The following is a 21,631-nucleotide window of genomic DNA, read 5'->3' as shown; positions in this document are numbered from 1 at the left end:
TAAAGTTATGTGAAAAATATTTTTGAAAAATGTTTAAAGTTTAGCTGTAATAAAGTTCAACTATCTGATCCATTTGGATCTGTCTCAAACTGTCTTTTTGTGTTGAATAAAGGCATTATTTTTTGCGATGCAAGTTTTGTACGAATGAAGCCGTCTCTTTTAGCCAAACCGCAAACTTGAACTGAAGCTTCGGTTACAAGTCTGATGCATCTCTCTACTCCTTGAGTATGGGATGGAAAATGCTGCACATCTGGAAGATAAACATTTGTTAACATTTCAATTAGATTTTCATCTGAAATGTGAGTGGTAATCAGTGGTTCATTTAGTTCACATTTTTTCCAATCAATTAGATCTACATAGTCTTTTGCTTCAAAATTGATTTTTGGTATAGAGAACTTTCGGAATTTGTTTGTTTTCATCGATCTTGCTTTCATTATTAGTTGTAATGCCAATATCCTCACATTTGGGCGAGTATTCGATATCATAGCAAGAAGCATGTTTTCTGGATGCGGAAAAAAAACCATTCCTTTGTATAACTGGATCGATGATACTTTCTTTTTGACTACTAGCATACCTGGATAAATTGATGGTTAGCCATAAATGTCTAACACATTCCGTACACAAGGGATTACATCTTATATTTAACCACATTTGGAAGTAAACTTTAATAACAAACTCAACTATTTCTCTCAGCCTGTGTAACGGTTCGCTACATCCAATAAAATACCTCAATATTCTGTTTCCATTGGTCACCCACCTGGCATGAATAAGTTTTCCAGGATTTCGGTTAGCCAAAGCGTTTGGACAATAACCTGTAGATATTGCTTTGCAAATATCAAGTACGTATTTTTGGTCAGAACTAAGAGACTTTTTGTCTATTTTTGGCAATGTGACACTTGCAGGAATGAAGTTGACTATTGGCAGGGTATTACACAAATTAATTTCTCTTCCGATTGGTCCAGACCATCCGTTAGGTCCTGATGTAGCTCCATCTAGTTTTTGAACTAGATGCCGTAGAGGCAGTTTATTAGCATGTATTTGACAGATAAACCAGTGGACAGGTCTTTTTAGTTCTAATTTGAACAAAGCAATAACACCATTAAGATATCTGGTATTGACAGCTGTTCCGTCACAACCCATGGCAACTAACTTAGATGTATCAATGTTGTTTTGAGTTTAAAATGTTTTCATACTTGTCTTAATGCTGTATCCGTGCCCTGATGCAGTCTCTACATGCCCTAGATACTTTGAACCTGGTTCCTGTACTAAAACAACATGTTCTTCTTTTAAAGTTTTACGTATATTTTTCTCCTTGTTTGTATCAATTACTAATGTTGTATCTTTTCTTCCATCAAAATACAAACCTTTTAACATTTGAATACTTTCATGGTCTAAATGTTGTATTTTAAGTCAGTTTTTCTTTCGTTCTCTTTGAATCTTGTTTTCATCAATTACTTTAGTTTTGTCTCCTTTTGAAATTATCTTTATATCTTCAAGCACAGCACACGCTATAAATGCACTACCTCTGCTTGAAACACCTACTCTATCGCAGGCTTGTGCTAGTAACGGTGATCGCATTTGTTCAGTTTTATCTTTTCCGTTCCATTTTCGCTTGCGGCTTTCAGATGTGTCTAAATAATCAGCTTCTGATTCTGAGTCAGTATTCCAAATCATAGTGTCATCAGAGTCAGAATCTTGAGATATAGAATAAAAACTTGAATTCTGAATGCGGCTTGATGTTATTGCTTGAGCTTCAATACCTGTAATAGCTAAAGACTGTGTTGATGGGTTAGACAGTAAGGGGCTGTTTACTCTGTTTTTTCTTGCTTCTTTTCGCCGTAATCTTAAAGTACTTTGAATGTCTGAGCTGATCATTGTGTAATGTTTAAACTCTAATACAACTCTAGTATATGCATAGAATTTGTTATTTTTATTTTATAAAAAAGGTCAGAAAACGTGTTTTTGTAAGAAAAATAAAACCCTAGCGCGAACTAAAGACATAAAAAATATACAAAAAAATTTGGCACAATTACTTTTTAATGCATTATGCAACTTTTCCGCTCTATTACAATTTCAAATTCAAAAATAGTTGTTTTTCGATACACCCTACTGTGAATGTCTCGTCCCAGTTTTTCTTCTTTGTTTAGTGCGTTTTTCAGTCTTTTTCTTAAGTCTTTTTCGTATTTTTTGTTTTGTTTTGCTCGGTTTAGTGTGTATGTTATTGTTGCTTGTTTGATTGTCTGTTTCGTGTTTTCCCACCACTCTGGTGAGTGGTTGAATGTTGTCTTTTCTTTTTGTTGTTTGCTGTATGTCTCGGTAATGAGTGTGATGTAATCCGTGTCAGTCAGTATGCTGCTGTTCAGTATCCAGATTCCCTTCCCTCTCGTTAGCGCGTTGAAGTTAAGTGTTATTCGTGGCGTGTTGTAGTGGTCGGTCATGGTTGTTGCTGTCATGGTGGAATCTGTTAAGTGGTGTCCTATGTTTTTGCTTGTGTAGATTCTGTCAATTCTTGTTCTAGACATGGTCTTTAAGTTTAGATGGGTGAATTGAGTGGTCGTCGGCTTTTGTTTTCTGTAGATGTCTTCGACGTTTAGGAGTCCTTTTAGTTGGCAAATTCCGGTAGCGACGTGCAGTTCAGTATGTTATGTGATTGATACGTTCGGTCTCGTCTGTCGTCCGTCATGTTGAAGTCTCCGGCAATTATGTGTATGCTGTCTGGCGTTGTTCTGTCAGTGAGCAATGTGGTTAGTGTTCGCCATAGTTCTTCCCTTAGTTTTTGTGATTTGTGGTTTCCCCCTGATGGGGCGTATACGTTTGTTATTGTGAGTATACGTCCGTTTATTTCGATGTCAAGTATTTGATATTTGCCGTTTTCGTCTTTTACGGTGTTTTTTGGAGTCGCGTTTTTGTCTTTAAAGCATATGGCGATTCCGTCCGTGTTTTCTTTCCCGGGTTAGAAGAATATAGCTCCTGGCCACAGTTTTTTTGTCTCGGTGTATAGGTCTGGAGTGATGTGTGTTTCCTGTAGGAGTATGATGTCATTGTCGGAGTTCCATATGTTGTTTAGATTTTGTCTATGTCTCATTCTCGTTCTCATACCGGCCGCATTCATTGTCATTAGTTTTGTATCCATTTTAGTCGATAAGAATTATTGTGTAGTTGTGTGTTTCGAGTTTATATCCTGTGTGGTTTTCTTTTAGTTTTGTTATTTGTTTCAGCGTTTGGTTTTCCGTTTTTTGTCGGAGTTATTTCGCTTTTTCGTTTAGTGGGTTTAGCGAAAAAACGAAAAATCGAGAGAGACGCTACAAACACTGAAATACGAAAAAACGAAAAAAAAAAAACAAAAAAAAGAAAAAGTTATTTTAATTCAATTAGTATCTGGGTATTTCTTTTAGCTCAGATAGATGTTCAAATTCGTGTCTAAATTTAGTTTGAGATCTGCATTCCAGATACTTGGAGACTCGATGAGAAAGTCGTCCAGTGTGTTATTTTGTTTCGCGAATTCTTTTTCTTCGAAAATAATATTTTTTAGCCTGCACTGAAACTCTATGAGTAATTTCAGTCTTGTAAAAGTCGAACGGTCATGGAACGACCTCATTCTATTACAATATATCGTATAAATTAACTCGTTTAATATTCGTTTTCCAAGGTTAAATTATTTACATTCTCTGCGTGTGAGAATAAGAAAAATTAACGTCTTAATGAGTCAGAACTCCTTGCAGTAAAATGAAGTCATGAAGCATTTTCTGGAGTTTGTGGATCATTACTTTCTGCTTTTTAACATCAATAAGACCACAAACATTTGCTGAAAAAATACGTATTGACTCCATTCTTACAGAATATTTTAAACAAATTTTGCTCTCGGAATTCAAAGTTTTTAAGTTAGTTCGAATTCGATTTTGGAATGTGCGCATGGTGTGATTGCGACATGGCACAGATGGTTCGCCTTGAATTATTGATGAGAAAGCGTGGTGAGAATTTTCCAGAAGAAAAAGAACGAGCAGATAAAGCATGGCAGAAATGAAAAAGATGAGGTAAAATAAAAGAAATGAAATAAACGGCCATTTAATGAAATGTGATTTTGTGAATGTTATGATGCTTGATGAGATGAGTGTGTGTGTTTAAAGATTAACAATCACGCAATTTTATAACCAAAAAAAAATTCTGAAGAAATAAACAAAGGTAAGTCTCCTATTACTTATTATTATCTCCTATTACTCTCCTATTACTATTACTATTACTTCTCTTGTCAGGAAGAGGTTTGAAAAGATTTGCCTCTCTGGAACGGAACACATCTGTGACGGTTCCAATATTTTGTGGAGGATTTTTGCTAGCCTTAGCGCGAGCGCTTTCTTCAAGATTTTATAGTCAGCGCACAGCAGAGATATCGGCCTCCAGTTTTGTATCATTTTGGGGTCTCCGTCTTTTGGAAGGAGACTGATGAGGGCCGTTTGTTGGGACCACGACAGTTGGTTTTTCTTGTCAAAAAAGTTTTCGTTCGTAAGGGCAGTGAGTTCCTCCCCGTAGACATCCCAGTATTCTTGATAGAACTCCACTGGAATTCCGTCTATCCCTGGTGTTTTCCTTTTGCTTAGGGAGTTTGCGGCTTTGCGCAGTTCTTCGCTACTAAATTTTATGTTTAAAAACGCGTTTTCATCGTTGGTGAGAGTTTTTGAAATTTTATTGAGAAAAAGGGTCCTGTTTTTTTTGGCAGTGTTTTCTGACTTTGTAGAGATTTTTATAGTAACTCCTTAAAGTGTTTTGGATATTCGCGGTGTCGCTGTAAACGCTGTTCCCGCTTGTTATTTCTTTTATTGTTTTTTTGTTTTGATTGTTTTTTTCCATTTGGAAGTGAGCTTTCAATGGAATTTCACCCTTTTCCATTATGAGTTGTTTCGTTCTTACTAAAACTCCGCCGTCGTATTTTAAGTCGCACGCTTCTTTTTTAAGTGTTTTAATTTTTCCAATTCTATTTCGTGTTCTAGGTTTTTAATTTGATTTCGCTTTTCTGCATTAATTTCTTTAGCGCGCTCTATTGCTCTTTCTTTTATATTGTTTTTCATCAAGCCCCACCACTGGTTTTTGTTTTCGTACAAATGCTTGTTTTTTTTGTTTTCATTAAAATCGCGCGTGATATTTTTCTTAAATTTAGAGTCTTTTAAAATTGTTGTGTTTAAATGCCAATATCCTGGTCCTTTCGCGGTTTTGTTTGGAATTTTAATTTTGCATTAAAAAGCGCGTGGTCGCTTAAGCCGTTTTCAAGTACGCCGCATTCGCTCTCCTCCACAGCGTTTCCAGAGACATAAATCCTGTCTATTCTGCTCTTATAGCTTTTATCAGGCTTAACGAAGGTAAATTCATGTGTTAGAGGATTTGGTTTACGTTAGATATCTATCAATTCGTATTTTTCATTAAAATTTTTAAGGTGATTTATTCCTATGGTGTTTTTTTTATTGAGGAGGTCACCACCATGTCGGTCTAGGGCAGGATTTTCAACCATGTTGAAGTCTCCAGCCAGGAATAAAATGTCGCATTTACGCTCATGTTGTTCTAATGTCTTAAAAAATTTTTCTTTCTTTTGAGGGTTGTTAGGTCCGTAGATATTTATTATTCGAAAGATTAATTCATGAAAGTTAAGGTTAGCGGTAAGAATTCTTCCGCACTTATCGTTTGTGACTTCGTTTATTTCTATGTCTTTTTTTTATCAAAAGCGCGACTCCGCGCTCCTTATGGGTAAAGTTGTTCCATAAGGATTTTCCTCGCGTCATGTTTTGCCATTCTAATGCCCATTTTTTAGTGCTTTCTTCACAGCCATGTGTTTCTTGTGAAAGAAAAGCGTCGCATTTTTCACTTATGCAGAATTTCATTATGTTTCGCCTTTTGGTTGCGTTATTTAGACCGTTTACGTTTAGCGTGAGAATTTTTGCAGCCATTTAAGAGAACCACAGATTTTTGATTAATTATTTAAAAACCTAGTAAGACATTCTTTAGAGTCAAAATTAGACTAATTGCGTCAAAAAGCGCATGTTCTCTTATTTCTGTTTCAAGGTTGGAGACTTAACATGGTTCTATAAATTCTCTGTTTTATAAAAAATAAAATAAACACGGAAATGTACTTACCCTACTCCAGGTGGGTCTTCTTTAAATTTCTCCTTTACCGCCCTTCTCGTTTCGTCCTTATTCTTTTTGTTTTGCGCAGTCTTCCTTTTGTTTTGTTTCCTAAGCCTCTCCTCCGTCATTTTTATTTCGTTTGTCTCTTTCGTCTCTTTCGTCTGTTCGTCCTTTTTCTCTTCCTCGTTTTCGAGTGTATCTTCCTCTTCCACCGTCATCATTTGTTCCGTTTCCTTCGTTGTTTCGTTTGTTAGTTCTTTTTTCGTTTCTTCGATGATTTTAGTTAGTTGTTCCTCAATCACCTGTTCTGCCAGTTCTTTCGCGATGATATTGGGTTCGATTTCAGTTGGTAATTGAGGAGCTTGTTGATTTTGCTCCGCGATCGTGTTAGGTCTGCCCCCACCTTGCCCGGTGTGTATCGCCCTCACCCTATACCCTCTTACAGAGATATAGTTGGGCATCGGTGCTGACAGGTCCTTCATAACCGCCACCAGGATGCCTGAGTAGTACGTCGTACCTTTAGTGGGTGTTTTCCTCATGACTGGCCTTGTATAAAGGTGCCTGCCATATCCCATTTCTTCAAGAGTTTTACCCACTTGGTAATTTTTGGCCTCTAAGGGCAGTCCAATGATTGAGACATGAGTCCTTCGGCTCGGCATCCTATTTGGTGTGGAATTTTGAAATCTGTGATGCATTCCTTTAATATTCAGGCCCTGTTCAATGAGCGTGTTTTTTGATCTGTCCGTTTTCATAACGACTTCAAGTATACTGTTACCCCTAATTAGCTGTAACCCGTCTAATTCTTTATCAAGGTCCTTTTCCTGGAACGCCAGTGACACCTCAATTAGGCTAGCTCTATATTGAAGTGGACATATTATAGTGTTTTTCAGCGGTGCTCTATATTCCGCTTGCTTTTTAGGAGTGTACGCGGCTTAAGCGTAGCTTGTTGGAATTCTCTTGACGGTTGTTGATGGATTCCTTTCAATGTGATTTTCATCGTCCGAGTCGCTATCCTCGCTACTATACTGCATCAAAGTTTCGATTGAAGCCTCCTGCTGTTTTGCGCATTCCAACATTTTCTCCAAAAGCATTTCGGCTGCGTTGGCGATCTCGAGTTCACTCTTCCCACCGTCATCTATATCCATGGCTGCGAGATTTTAAAACGACTAGCACTAAAAACAAGAAAAACCGCTGCCTCGGTGGCAAAAATCAAGAACAGATACTACACTTGAGCCAGAATTGTGTTTAGAGTCCTCCAGCGAATGCCTTGTGGACTTGCCCGAACCTCTCCAGGGAAGACCCAGAAGCACGTCGAAAAGACTCCAGGTACAGACGGACTAACAGCGGAATCTTACAAAAATTTCTGGCCGTTGTTGACAAAACACTTCTCAAAAATGACAAACGCAGTACTAAACCAAACATACCTAACACAATCACAGAGGAAAGCCAGAATAAGCTGTATATACAAAAAAAGGGGACAGAACAGACACATCAAACTGGCGACCTATCTACCTACTGAACATAGACTAGAAAATCATCACAAAGACAATGACGAACAGACTAAAAACTACACTACCACACATAATCAGCAAATACCAAACAGCATGCACCCCACACGGTAAATCTACTATACACCAGAGACATTATAAAGATAGCGCACACTAAAACATGAAAAACACTGAGATCATCTCCATAGACCAAATAAAGGCATTCGACCGAGTTGACTGGACCTACTTATTCAAAACACTAACAAAATTCAACTACGAACCTAAGTCTTTACAAATCATAAAAACGGGTATAAACAAACATCTCCACGAAAATAAAAACAAGCGGACACATCGAGATTCTTTTACCCGACAAGAGGAATAAGACAAGGATGCCCTCTATCCATGACACTATACATACTACAGGCAGACATTCTATTACAAAACATAACACAAAACATCATACCAGATAAAAGGAATAAAGATAAACCACCACGAAACAAAAGTAACAGCTTACGCGGACGATACACTATTTTACATTAGAAAACTGAACTCCTAACAAAACTTGGACAAAGCACTAAACAAATTTAAAACGGCGACGGGACAGAAACTAAACAGAGACAAATGCCAAGGACTATGGATAGTACGGAACAAAGACAAAAAAACAGGACCGCTTGGCTTCAACTGGACCGAAAACAAGATGCGACCGCTCGGACTAACTTTTTCAAACGACGGAACAGATGACATAACAGAAAACTGGACAAGATGCACAGACAATTTCGAAAAACAAATACATAACTGGAAGAAACACAACCTGAGTATTAAGGGAAAAATAACAGTAGTGAACAAATTAATACTCAGCAAACTGTGGCACACCGTACAAATTCTACCGCTACCGAACAAAAAACAGATAGACAAAACTATGAAACCGATACATGACTATATGGAACGACGCCAAGACAAGAATAAACAGAGCACAGCTACATCAGACAATACGTCACAGAGGACAAAACCTAATAGAAATAACCACAAAAGCACAAACATTACAAATAAAATGGGCCATCAAAATACTTTCTCACGAAACACAAATGCCATGGACAGACACAGCTATACACTTTCTAAAGAGTTACACTTTATACGCAGCCACCACAAAACACGAAAAATCCCCGATACCTAAATCTTACAGACACCTCATACACAATTGGGAAACTTTCACAAAAGACATCAAAACACAAGACCAATACCATAGAAGCAATACTTAACCAACCGATCTATTACAACCCCCACTACAGAAAAACAAAACCCATTCCCCCCTTCCAAGACCTACAATACACACAAAAACACAAGACATACGAATCATCGCGGACTTATGTGACATCTCGACACAAGGACTTCTCACAGCAGACCAACTAGAAATACCGCACGAAACACTAACGGAAATAACTCTCGATAAGAATTCTCTACACTATATCATTAAATCTCTGATCCTTATAACTGAATGGCAAGATAATGATTCATCAGCAAAAGCTTATTCTCTTTTAAATTCATTAACTACATGTCAATTTATAATATCATTATTTATACAATCAGATTTACTCAACTTAACGTCACACAGTGGGCCAGGCGGTGGACAAAACCTCAAAAATGAAAGTTTATTATTTCAAAAATCATATTATAAAACATAATCGCAATACTCTACTGACTAATTAAAACATTTGTTTGAGTTTAAAAGTATCTTTCAAAACCACAAAAATCAATTGCGGTTCCATGTATAATAATTTTATTTATTTTTTTAAAAAAGCGCGAGTTTTTTTTATTTTTGTGTATATCTTTTGTTAACAGTAACTTTAAAAAAAATACGTCTATGCGCAATTAGTTTATTTATTTTAACTATTAAATTGTATAGCTTTATGAAAAAAATAAATAGAAAAAATCATTGTTTATAAAACATTTATAAACAATGATTTTTTCTATTTATTTTTTTAAACAGGCTTTATTATAACAAGGTAAGTTTATAACATTTAATACTTTTATTTCGTACAAAAAGTGTCAGATAAGTTAGGAAACCTACGAGAACCTATATCGAGTGCTTGAGCTAGTAAATGCTACAAGTCTATAACCTATTAGAACTGTATACATCGCCAATACAATTACTACCATAATTAATCTATAGAATTTATATTTCATCATAAAATATAATTAAAACCTCATAAGCATTTTATGAGAACTCAAATATAAAAAATTACAAACCCGCATTTTTTAAAGTTTTTTCTATTATTTTCAGTATATTCAATAATTTAACTAAAATTTATAGTAAAAGCGAATATTTTTTATTATAATATGTTTATTTAGATATTTAAAGGACTTTAGTAAAAAAAAAATTATCAAAATAATTTTGTCCACCATAAGTCTAATATCCGGCCCACTGTGCGTCACCTGCAAGTAAACTACTTCAAAGTGTTCAAAAAGACCTGCATTTTGCAGAAGATTGCTTTAAGGATATTATAAACATTATGGAAAATAGGCGGTCTAATTGTTATATAAATTTTAAAACAATATTTATAAAAAGTAAACAACTTATGGAAAAATTGGATGTGGAAGTAAAGTTACCTCGTATTACTAAGCATCAAATACACAGACCAAATATAAATACTTTAACCGTAGAAGAATACTTTAGAATTTCTGTTTATAATCCACTGTATGATCATGTCCTTGCTGATTTAAAAGATAGATATTTAAGTAAAAAAAATTTAACTGTTTATAAATTATTACTACTTATACCAAGCCTCGTTGTTGCTATCAAGTTGCATGATATGAATAATATTGCAGACATTGTTGCTAAAGAATACTCATTTATTTGCATAGAAAAACGACAGTTTTCTTCTGAACTTGATTTGTGGATTACAAAATGGACCAGAATTAAAAATGAAGGTAAATATAAAATCTATTAATAATTTATTTCAGGCTAAATTATCTAAATTATAAGAAGTTAATCTCTTAATTTCAAGGAGGTTATTTACCATTTACAGTCATTGATGGTTTGGATTGTTGTCCAGATTTATTGTTCCCAAGTATTAAAACAATACTTTTAATTATTGGTTGTCTACCCATCAGCTGAAAGAAGTTTTTCTACTTTGCGAAGGTATATCTACATTTAAAATGAAAATATCAAATTAATAACCAAATAATCTTGTTTTTAACTAAAATGATTTAAATCTAGATTAAAAGATTGGTTACAATCCCGAATGAGTCAATATAGATTGAATGGTTTAGCTTTACAATATGTTTATCGGCTGAAAGAAGTTTTTCTACTTTACGAAGGTATATCTACATTCAAAATTAAAATATCAAATTATTAACCAAATTATCTTGTTTTTAACTAAAATGATTTAAATCTAGATTAAAAGATTGGTTACGATCCCGAATGAATCAAGATAGATTGAATGGTTTAGCTTTACTTTATGTTCATCGGGACAAAGAAGTGTTAACAGACAGCGTTTTTGAAGGGTTTTCAATAGTGAAAAAAAGAAACATTGAATTTATATTGTAATGTTCAGAAAAACGTTTTAGTTATTACTTATGTTTCTTTTTTAAAGATGGTTTCCGGTAAAAATTGACATCAATTAAACTTTTGTTGGTAACAAATAAGAAATTAATAAACAAGCGGTTTTGTAAAGCTTGGCGTGGGTAAGAAAAGTTATAAAGCACGCATAAGGTTCTCCCCTATATAAAGCACGCGAGAGAATGAGTAGAACTATTAAGAGTAGTCCATAATTTACGTCAACCAACTTTGACCAATTTTACCCCCATCGTAATCCTTTTGTAACAAGATCCGTAGTTTAAAGACGACCCTTTACGTGAATTAAAATGTTAGAGACAAATACGATTAAATAGACGTAAAATACGACTAGGTAAATTTTTAAACTTTAGCCCCCCCCCCCCCCCCTTGGTAAGTGACCAAACCCGCCCCTGCTTAGGAATGAACATAAAATTGATCCTGAAAAAGCAAGGAAAGCTAGAGGTATTTTTGATCTAAGAAAAACAAGATATTTAGGTGAAGAAAACGCTAAAAGTAAGATAAAATACAAATGCCCTATTTGCATTATTGCTAAAAAAGTGAGGAGGAAGGGGCGGGAGAGAAAAAAGATCGAGTAGCGCCAAAATGTATTAAAGTCGCCTCTGTGCAAATACTTTATTTTTCCACTGTAGGGCACGCTTTTGGGTCAACTTCTCGGGTACTTTTCCCAAACAATATATAATGAATAAAGAGAAATTACAAAATCCAATTGATTGTTTTGTTCAACTTTATCAAATTGCGTCCTGAATACTTTTTTTATAACTTTTTTTAAAATTTTTTTACGTTTTAGAAAGAAAAGAAATTTAAAAAACTCTATTAAGAAATTCAAGAAAAGTGTGTTAATCAAGTGAATGTCAGTCCGAATGTTAAGCCCGAAAAATTTAACACGAATGAAATGAATCGAATTAAAAGCTGCAGTTACAATTGCACTATTAATTTGTATTACATTATAATCGAAGGGATTATGATTGCGCGTATGAATACGGAACCTTTAATATAAATATAATTTGTACGCGGAAGTTATGTATTTATGTCGTAATTTATTCGGTAATTATTTGGATTTATATATCTGAGGTATTAACAAAAGTTAAACTCTTTTTCGCATCTGTAAGTATTATGACATTTTATTTTCAATAACAACAACAAATTTTTTTAACGCATTGTTTGATTGGGAGTTACAATAAAAGCTGTTATCAATAAATGCACTCAACAAAAATGAAAGTTGCACCACGACTATGTTGTCATATAAATAGTTTATATTGTGAACCAACCTTGTCAACAACAACATTGATGACCTACACTTTTTCATGTGCAAAATTATTCTGAGGCTAGTATTAATTAATATAATTTTTTATATAACGCTAGAAATGAAAAAATGTGACCGCTTCGATTCATTTGCCGATTTTGAGTTGAAGTTAATAGATTACTGTGAAGAAAATAGTAACCCTGTACACTTCCCAATTAGTCACAAGCCTTAAGGTATTATTTAGTCAGTATTTTAGGTAATATTTTTTTGAAACCTAGGTTAATATTTGTCAAGGGAATACAATTTTTATGTCTAATATCTGTTAAATTTAAAAATGCCTTTTGTAGATTAATATCCTCATAAATAGACTTCACTTTTGATATTAGTGTTGTTAATTTTATAATTCTGGGAAGTTTAAAGTTTTCTCTGAAATGATTATGTGTGGCATGTGACATTGTAAAGTACTGAAATACTCTTACCATTGTTTCAAGAATACTTTTTATTGGTAACCAGTTTTTTTTAAAAGTTGCTGTTAAATAATATTTTCATTACTACTTATCTCATAAGTATCTAAAAATCAAACAGGTTCTATAATATGGGACAATCTATTCAATATGGTATTTCTGTTTTTTGAGAGAGTTTTTATTATACAATTAACTCCACAATGAAATAATTCATAATGAAAATTATTATCTACTTTTAGAACAAATAATGACACACCAATGTTATGAAAGAACTGATTAAATCAATACTTGATTCTCTGTTTTAGTATAAAATTGTATATCAACTCCATTAGAGTTGTAGTTTTCTATGTTTGTTTTCAGATCATTAAATGACTTTATAACATCTTTAAAATTGAACTCAGTAAACTCGTCAGGTTAGAAACTTCTAGTTACTGAATGAGTTTTTAAAGTTTTTCTGGGACAAGCAGATGGCTCAGGAATTAAAATTGGTTTTACACACATGGCAGTTATTATAAACATTTATCGAAAATGTAACAATAAAATCTGTTTTAAAATGCAAATGGATTAACAATACTATATATATATATATATATATATACATATATATATATAAAACAATCAATATAAGATATAAATTGCATTTTTAGCATGTTGTCTTGGCTTTCAGTAAATAAATAAAAACAGTAAGTACCAGTAATGAAACATACTATTATTCATTTTTTACAACAGTCACCAACATGAAGGTGTCTATTGTTAAAAATGAATACCAACAGAAAACATCACAACAATAACACATTACAATAGAATATTTATATCCTTGATCCTAAAATCCAGTGAAGATAACAAACCAAATTAAAATATGAAAGGCAAAATTAGAAAACCAATTTAAAGTTAACTATATATTTATCTTTTTACTAAACATATAACTACATACAAGTATATTTGTTTTTATGTTCAATATTAGTTATTCAATTACTTCAAATTTAGGACATGAAAACACCATATATTTAAAGATCAAGGTTGCATACTCTCATACACATTACGCTAAACATTAACAGACATTATATATATATTTTTTGAGAATAATTAGAAAAGGCTAGACAACACAACCTAGCTCCAAAGCAGTAACTCCGCCTGGCACTAAATGCTGCCAAGTCACAACTCTGCTATAAGTACATCGCTTGGTTGGCAAGGTTATCAATCTTGCTCAACATAATGCCAAATCACACCACTCTGAAAACATGGAAACAACATAATTTAAACATATACAACTATAAACAAAGTAAAGCACAGTTGTTGGAATTTGCAGAAAAATATGAGAAACCAGCATATTCAACCTTTAGATATTGCTTTCCATAGTATCCTAACGTAGGGCCATTGCTGTGTATCCTTTTCAAACTTGCTATCAGGTTCATATTGCGACTAACATATGTGTTGCTATCAACTCTTTCTGACAAACGTCGGCACAACTGCTGCAGTGGCATGTGACCACTTCTCAATATTCGTTTCATAATGCCTAAAGCATTTTCAAAAGGAAATGCATTGTACTCATCAAGTGAGCCATACTGTCTTACATCATCACAAATGTGACAAAGGCTATGCATTGTGAAGCTTATGGAACTGTTGCCATATAATTCTGGCATTTGCATGACAAATATGTTTAACAACTTTTCTGCATAATCAACATGCGTCCAACACATATTTGGATTAGCTAAAATACTAATTGCAACATGCAATAGCATAAAATGCTGGTACAGATTATTGGTAAGATGGCTTCGTAATATTAGAGGCCCAAGGTAGCGCAAAAATAACCGAAACTCTGTGGCTTTCCATCGATCAATGTCCTTTAGTGATCTTGGCTTACGTGCAAATTCAACAGCAACATTAGCTGCAAAATTTTTCAAGCCATTTGAAATTATATCTGCAATTAGCGTGCTTATTTTTACTGCACATTTTCCACGAATCCAATGCAGAAGTAATCTTCGTGTGACACCAAGACAAACTAGATGCATATATTCAAGTGGAAATTGAGAAATGTGACCAACATTAAGCCCTAACAATGGGGATACTGCATCTGGTTTGTGATGCTGAACTTGTTGGAATAAAGCAAATGAAGCTTCTGTTTTCTTCAATGCACTGATATCAGGAAATACAGTTCTATTATCGGCGCTACTCGACTTTCTCCCCCCCCTAATTTTATGATTGATTCTGATAGAGAATTTTATGCTGATTAAGAATCGTATAAAAACATGGGTCTCAAAATCAATGGAAAGTGCTCTAATCTGAAGTTGAAAGTACAAAAATATACGACAAATCCCTAATATTCGCCATCTTGAATAAACTAACTTTACGGTTGCTTTTATTTTCAAAAGCAAAAAATGCCAGCCCGGTTTTTATAAGAAAAAATTTTTTTTTTTTGGTTTAATATAAACAGCTAAATTCCTTCGAGTATACACATTTTCTTTTTTTTTTTTAAATAAGAAACTTGTTTTATAAAAAAATAGTACTTTAAGCTCCCAAAATCTTAAGAATCTATTAGTACTTAAAAACTTTTCGATAAGAAACTTATTTTATTAACATTCGAGGAACATTTCCTAATTTGTGCTCTGTTCAGGGACAAACCTTAGGGTTATATGACAGTGATGGGATTTAAACTATTTTAGCTGACAAATAAAACTTGATAACATCTTTTCAAAGTTCATTTTATACACTTTTTCTCACTTTCCATAATTATACAACTTTTAGTACTTTTTAGCATTAGAGTTGAAAAAAAGTACTCTTGAAATAAGAGACTTTCTAGTACAAGCTCAATTGCTTCGTTTCTTATGTGTAATCGGACAGAAAAACTAGCTATAAAGCGTTTTACTCTTGCGACATGATTCCTTTTTGTAAATTTTAAATTTATAAGAGAATTTACGACAATTCTCAGGTAATATTAAACCTTTAATAATAAAGAAAGAGTAATTGAAGAGACAAACTTTCTTTGAATAACAAGAATAGAAATCCTTATGTTCTTTGCAAAAATGTTTTTAGTGAATGTAAGTGGCTATGAAAATAGCCGTTTTTTCGATTTACGCAGTCCTCGGCATGAATTATAATGTTAGTAACGTTTAATGCACACAGTAAGCTTTCGAGAAAGTCAAACAGGATACGCTGTCACAACTTGATCCCAAAAATGAAAAAACCGATGTTCGGGGAATCTCTGCATCCACATAAATTCAGACAAATAGTCAGCTATCATTTCACGGTTAGTTGGTCCCATCATTGATTTGAATTTTGCTTTCGCTCGACACCACATAGCTTCTACATGATTTGTTGTTACGCCAGTCTGAGGTTCTACAAAGTTTAGAGTGTGGTTGACAGTACCATGTAAATATGCAGGAGCTTGCAAATCATTATAAGCTGCCCACATATCACTCCAGACAATAGAGCCAGGAAGTATCCATTGATGTACGATTGGAATCAATGTTGCAGAGTCGCGGTTTTGGACGGGAATTAAAAAGCCTTTTTTAGTAGCAGGTTCATACCCACCAAATATCCACTGCTGCGGGATTACTCTACCAACGTGATACTTCCTTCGACAGAAAACAGATTCGTCTATTTCAACAATGCACCCTGGACCACCTATTGGATCAGGGTTATTGATGAAATATGAGACACAAATATCTCTGCAAAATTGATTCCAATCAACAATGGTATCATCGCTTCCTATGTTAAGCTCTTGCCTTATATCGCTAATTGATAAACCCCGACTCTTACCTGCACTTCTACTCCAAACGTAAGTTAATCCTATTATTTGCCAAAGATGTAGGTGAGATTTCTCAAAAAAGCTGCCTTTTCTTATGCTGAATGTTCTTTTGCACCGCTTAACTGGACATCTCCAAATGAACTGATCGATTGATCCATTCTTCACTTGCTGTGTGCAGGCCACGTTACATACACTACAATTCATACTTTCGGCGAGTAAACCATAAGTTCTGCACCAGTGGATTGTAGCTTCAATGTTGTATTTGAATTTTGCTCCAATTTCTGTTAAGGAAATAGAGTCAAATTCGTTTATTGTTGGTCTTCGAAGGGCCATGATATTTAGATAATTGAACTTACTGGAAAGTAAGTACTGAAACATTCCTTTTTATATGACAGTTACAATGAAAATAAATTTTTACGGGGGGTTAACTTAAAGTATTAGAAAAAAAATCAACAGTTTGAAATATGTATATTTTTAATACAAAAAATTTAGTAATGTTAAATTTATTTTAGTATATAAACAATAAAAAATTTTTCAACATAGTTGATAAAAATTTTAAAAGATTTTCTAGACAACAAAGAAATGATCCCGGCTAAACCAAATTTAATTGCTAAATTTAAATGTCAATGAATTCTCAAAACGTTCCATAATTGGAAGTTTTTGTTATAGAATATAAAAACCAGGTTGTTAGTACTTTAAAAAGATAACTTTTAAAACAAAAAAAGTAACTTTTCAAGATGGCGAATATTAGGGATTTGTCGTATATATTTGTACTTTCAACTTCAGATTAGAGCACTTTCCATTGATTTTGAGACCCATGTTTTTATACGATTCTTAATCAGCATAAAATTCTCTATCAGAATCAATCATAAAATTAGGGGGGGGGGGGAGAAAGTCGAGTAGCGCCCTATTATCTACCCTAGTTCCCTTTTGAATGCATCGCTCACAACCATAAAACCCATTATGTCCTTTTATACATTTGACAAAAGCACGTGCCGGTGCATCACACTCAAAGCCTTTAACATGTATGGTAAAGTGATTTTCACCTATAAATAAGCCTTGTTCCTTCAAAACATTGATTTCAGCTACAAAACTAGACAGAGAAACAGCTGAACTTTTTGGTTTGCTGTTGCCATAAAATATGCTAACTACAAACGGTTTATAAATATTGTCGCCAAGTGTAACACTGCAAAGCATTAGCCAAAACTGTTTTCCCGAGCTCTTATACAAAGGCAATCCATCATTGCTAAACAGTAAATTGACTTTGCAGCTTTTAATGCTGTTAAACGCTAGTAAATTAGTTAACTGATGTTTCAAACCAAATTAAACAAACTCTGCTTTTTGCTTATACATGTCTTGCATGATAATAATGTCAGAACTGCTTTTTGTTTTCAATAAGGTTCTACTATCTTTGGGCAAATCTGGATGTTGTTTTGACAAGATCTTTAGTAAGTCTGATAGAGCACTATGTGTTACGTTGTGTTTGACTGACCAGCAAACAAGCAGTTCTTTCAAAGTAACCTCATCCTCAGCCTCTTCATCGTCACTGGAACAAGAAGGATAATAGCCTTGCTCATCATCAGTTACATTACAGTCATCTTCGGCATTGTTAGTCAAATTTGAGGATTGGTTTTCATTAAAATATATGTCACCAAACTCAACATTTAAGGATTTTAATGTATCTTCAACCAAATAATTGTTATAAGAGTTTTGAGATAACATATTATGGTTAATAGATATATCACTAAAGTTTTTTCCCCTTTCAAAGTCACAGTTAAGTAATTCATTCCTATTATCAGCATTACTTGCTGAGTGAATTTCACTTAAATGTTGCTTAACTACTCTTCTAATATAATGTGATTTAGCAGATCGAGTTGAACTTATTGATTTTTTCATTACCTATAAAATTGCATGACACTATAGCATAAAAAAAAAAAGTAATATATATATATACACACACACACACACACACACACACACACACACACACACACACACACACACACACACACACACACACACACACACACACACACACACACATATATATATATATATATTATACCAGAAAAACACATATAGGCAGTATTACAAAATTGTTATTAGTTATACATAAATTGAAAATCTTATAATAGTTAGAAAATGAAGAGTAGATTAACCTAAATCTAAATTTAATAATACCTTATTTAAAATTTATTAATTTAGGAACTTAGTAATGTGTAAATATTTTACTAAATTATATGACGTATTTATTACTTAATTGAATATCTTTAACACAATAAATAGAATGCACAAACTATATCTTACAGATGTAACCAACTCAAAATATTTTCATGTAAAATTAAACTTACTATTTCAATTTTGATACTTATATTATAGCAATATTTATCCACTTCTTCTCGTGATGCAATCTGTTTTAAATTGATTACAACCACCTCTTCTCGTGATACATTCCGTAAATTCTCAACTAAAAGGATTTCTTTACTTTTACCACTTCTTCTCGTGACACAATCTGTTTCAAAATAAGTTACAACCACTTCTTCTCGTGATTCAATCTGTAAATATTTAATTAAGAGTACTGTGGACATTAAAGCACAAAACCAAAGGACATTATGAATATCAGATGTTACGCATGCGTACCAATATGTAAATTTGCAATATTGGCCAATATTGGAGAAATAATAACGAAACAATATTGCACCTATATTCGCATAGCAATATTAGCCAATATTGGCATTCCAATATTAGTAAAACAATATTGACGCAATATTGGTATGCTAATATTGGCCAATATTGATAAGCCAATATCGGCGCAATATTGTTTGCCAATATTGGCGCAATATTGTATATCTTGGCCAATCTTGGCCAAGATACCCAATATCGCGCCAATATTGCGCCGATATTGTTTGCTACTTGGGTAGCTTGTATCCTTTAGTAAAAATCCTTTCCAAGTATCAAAAACAGAAATAGACACGTTTATTTCTTGGACTTTATCAAGAACCTCTTCATTTTTTTTTTATTATTGTTCTGGGTCAAAACTGTTTCTTTCATTATTTTTTTAGATTTTTCAATTAAAGACGAAACAACAATTTTGAGGCCAGATTTCAAATATTTCTCACTTGTAGTATATTTATCGATTGCTGTTCTTAAATGATCAAAGTTTACTCTGTTAAACATGTCCATTTAGTTATTATATTTTTTACGCACACCTTCAATGGAATTAAAAATTGAGTAAAGGTGTGCTTGACGTCTCATGTCATTCCTTACTGATTTCAAGACTTCAGATGTCTTGTCACACTCTCTTTTCATTTTATCATGCAATCGAAGTCCTATTGTTAAGATGGTACTGTCTTGTTTGCAAATAAGACCAATACTGTCATTTCTTAGATTTGAAAGAACATCTCTAACAAAATCCTCTGGAAGAGACACTGCTTAACTATTCTTTAGTAAAGATAAAGGGATTTGTAATGCTGGTATAGAAGAGTTTGAACTGCAAACTTTAAGGTGCCGACTTCTGAATCTTTTAGAGAAAAATCCATTGCAGCTTCCACACATTTCAAGATTTTGTGCGATTTCCTCTTGGGAGTGAATTTTAATAGGTACTCTTTCTCTAAATTTTTTTACTTAAAAGTAATGGTATAGTAAGTTAGAATATTTTATAAAATTGTTCGCTTAAATAATCTAAGTCAGTTAAATAGCCAAATTATTCTTACCTTTGAAAATTAGGTTCTTCTAATTTAGCTTGTTCAATGTTGTAATTTTTGATTCCTTTTTCCTTAAATAAATCAATTACTTTTATTTTTCCAGGTTCCGGAAGTTTAAGAGCGACTTTAACGCTTTCATTATCTTGGTGTTTGAGCTGAATATGTCTTGACTGCCTTGTTTGAAATTTATTACAGAATATACATAGCCTTGATGGTTTTCTTGTTTTCTTCGTTAATAGTTTGGTCTAAATTATTAAATTTAATTTATATTTAGAAAATACTTTAAATTTATTGAGAAATAATAATGAAAGAGGTTAATGAACTAAATTACAATCTCAGTTATATTCTGATTGCTTTTGGTCTCAATCAATTCTTCTACACTTAATGTATTTGATACTGGTTCCTGGAAATAAAATACCAATTAAAGCTATTTTTTAGGCATGGTATTTATGTTTTTGTAATTGCTTATTTTTAAAATCATTGTAGGTTTTTGTGTGAAAACAATAAAAAATAAAGTTGAATGCTTCAATGCATAAATTATTTGATTTTGGAGCATTTATTGTAATAGTTTTATTGTATCATGCAATTATTATAATATTCTATTAGCACTTAATTGTACTTATAAAATAATTTAACTGTTCTAACTGAGTGTCTGAGCATTGTTTGGTAAGCTTTTTTGTACAATTATATTGAAATAATATTTTAACAGTGGCATATATATATTTTTTTATTTGTAATGAGTTTTAAGTGATATAAGAATTTTTAATGAAACTTAAATTATTAAAAAATTTTTCAATGTTTGCTAAAACACTGTTACTTTAATTTTAATGTAGAAAAGAGGACAAGTAAGTGGGTTGTGGAGGGCTTGGGCATCTTAGTTGTGGTTGATGCGTGTTGCCGCATGTGTTACAGAAGAAGAATTTGCCAGCAAAATGCAATGCTATACGAACTCCCTCTATCTTAACGTGGTGTGGGACATGTTCTAACTTGACACCGAGCTTGACGCGGAAGAGCCCTCCTCCGTCTCTAAGGCTAGGGTCAAAAGAATAGGTGGTGTTCCTCTTGGAGAATATGTCCGTCACAAAGGGAGTCAGCTGTTCTTCTATTTGCTCGTCTTCGATCAACGGATCGCATTTGATGGTTATGAGGAATCCGTATTCGGTCCTTTTCTTTGTATTGATGTTTCTTTGGCATCCGCTGATCGCAAAGGCCGAATTGTTGACTTTTTCAGCATCGTCTGTTTTGAAGAATTCCGCAACCCAGTTCCCTCATTTTGAATACGTGAAGGAAGCTAGTT

At 33.4% G+C, this 21,631-nt stretch overlaps 2 protein-coding genes and 2 pseudogenes across 2 annotated transcripts in view; 2 read left to right on the top strand and 2 right to left on the bottom strand.

The window, feature by feature from the left end:
• The window catches only part of LOC149876555 (uncharacterized), a 345,360-nt gene that overhangs the window by 184,202 nt on the left and 139,527 nt on the right, over positions 1-21,631 (top strand). The window lies entirely within an intron of this gene.
• Positions 1-21,631, bottom strand: part of LOC149876579 (uncharacterized) — a 295,309-nt gene that overhangs the window by 244,067 nt on the left and 29,611 nt on the right. The window lies entirely within an intron of this gene.
• LOC149876582 (52 kDa repressor of the inhibitor of the protein kinase-like) lies at positions 10,038-11,145 on the top strand (annotated as a pseudogene).
• LOC149876581 (uncharacterized) lies at positions 14,154-19,218 on the bottom strand (annotated as a pseudogene).

The sequence above is a fragment of the Hydra viridissima genome, unplaced genomic scaffold (assembly GCF_058129835.1).
Source record: "Hydra viridissima isolate aposymbiotic clone 2 unplaced genomic scaffold, HvirCarnegie_v1 scaffold_19, whole genome shotgun sequence".
Classification (NCBI taxonomy): Eukaryota; Metazoa; Cnidaria; class Hydrozoa; order Anthoathecata; family Hydridae; genus Hydra; species Hydra viridissima.
Note: the sequence above shows the minus strand (reverse complement) of the source record. Positions and strands in the feature narration are given on the sequence as shown.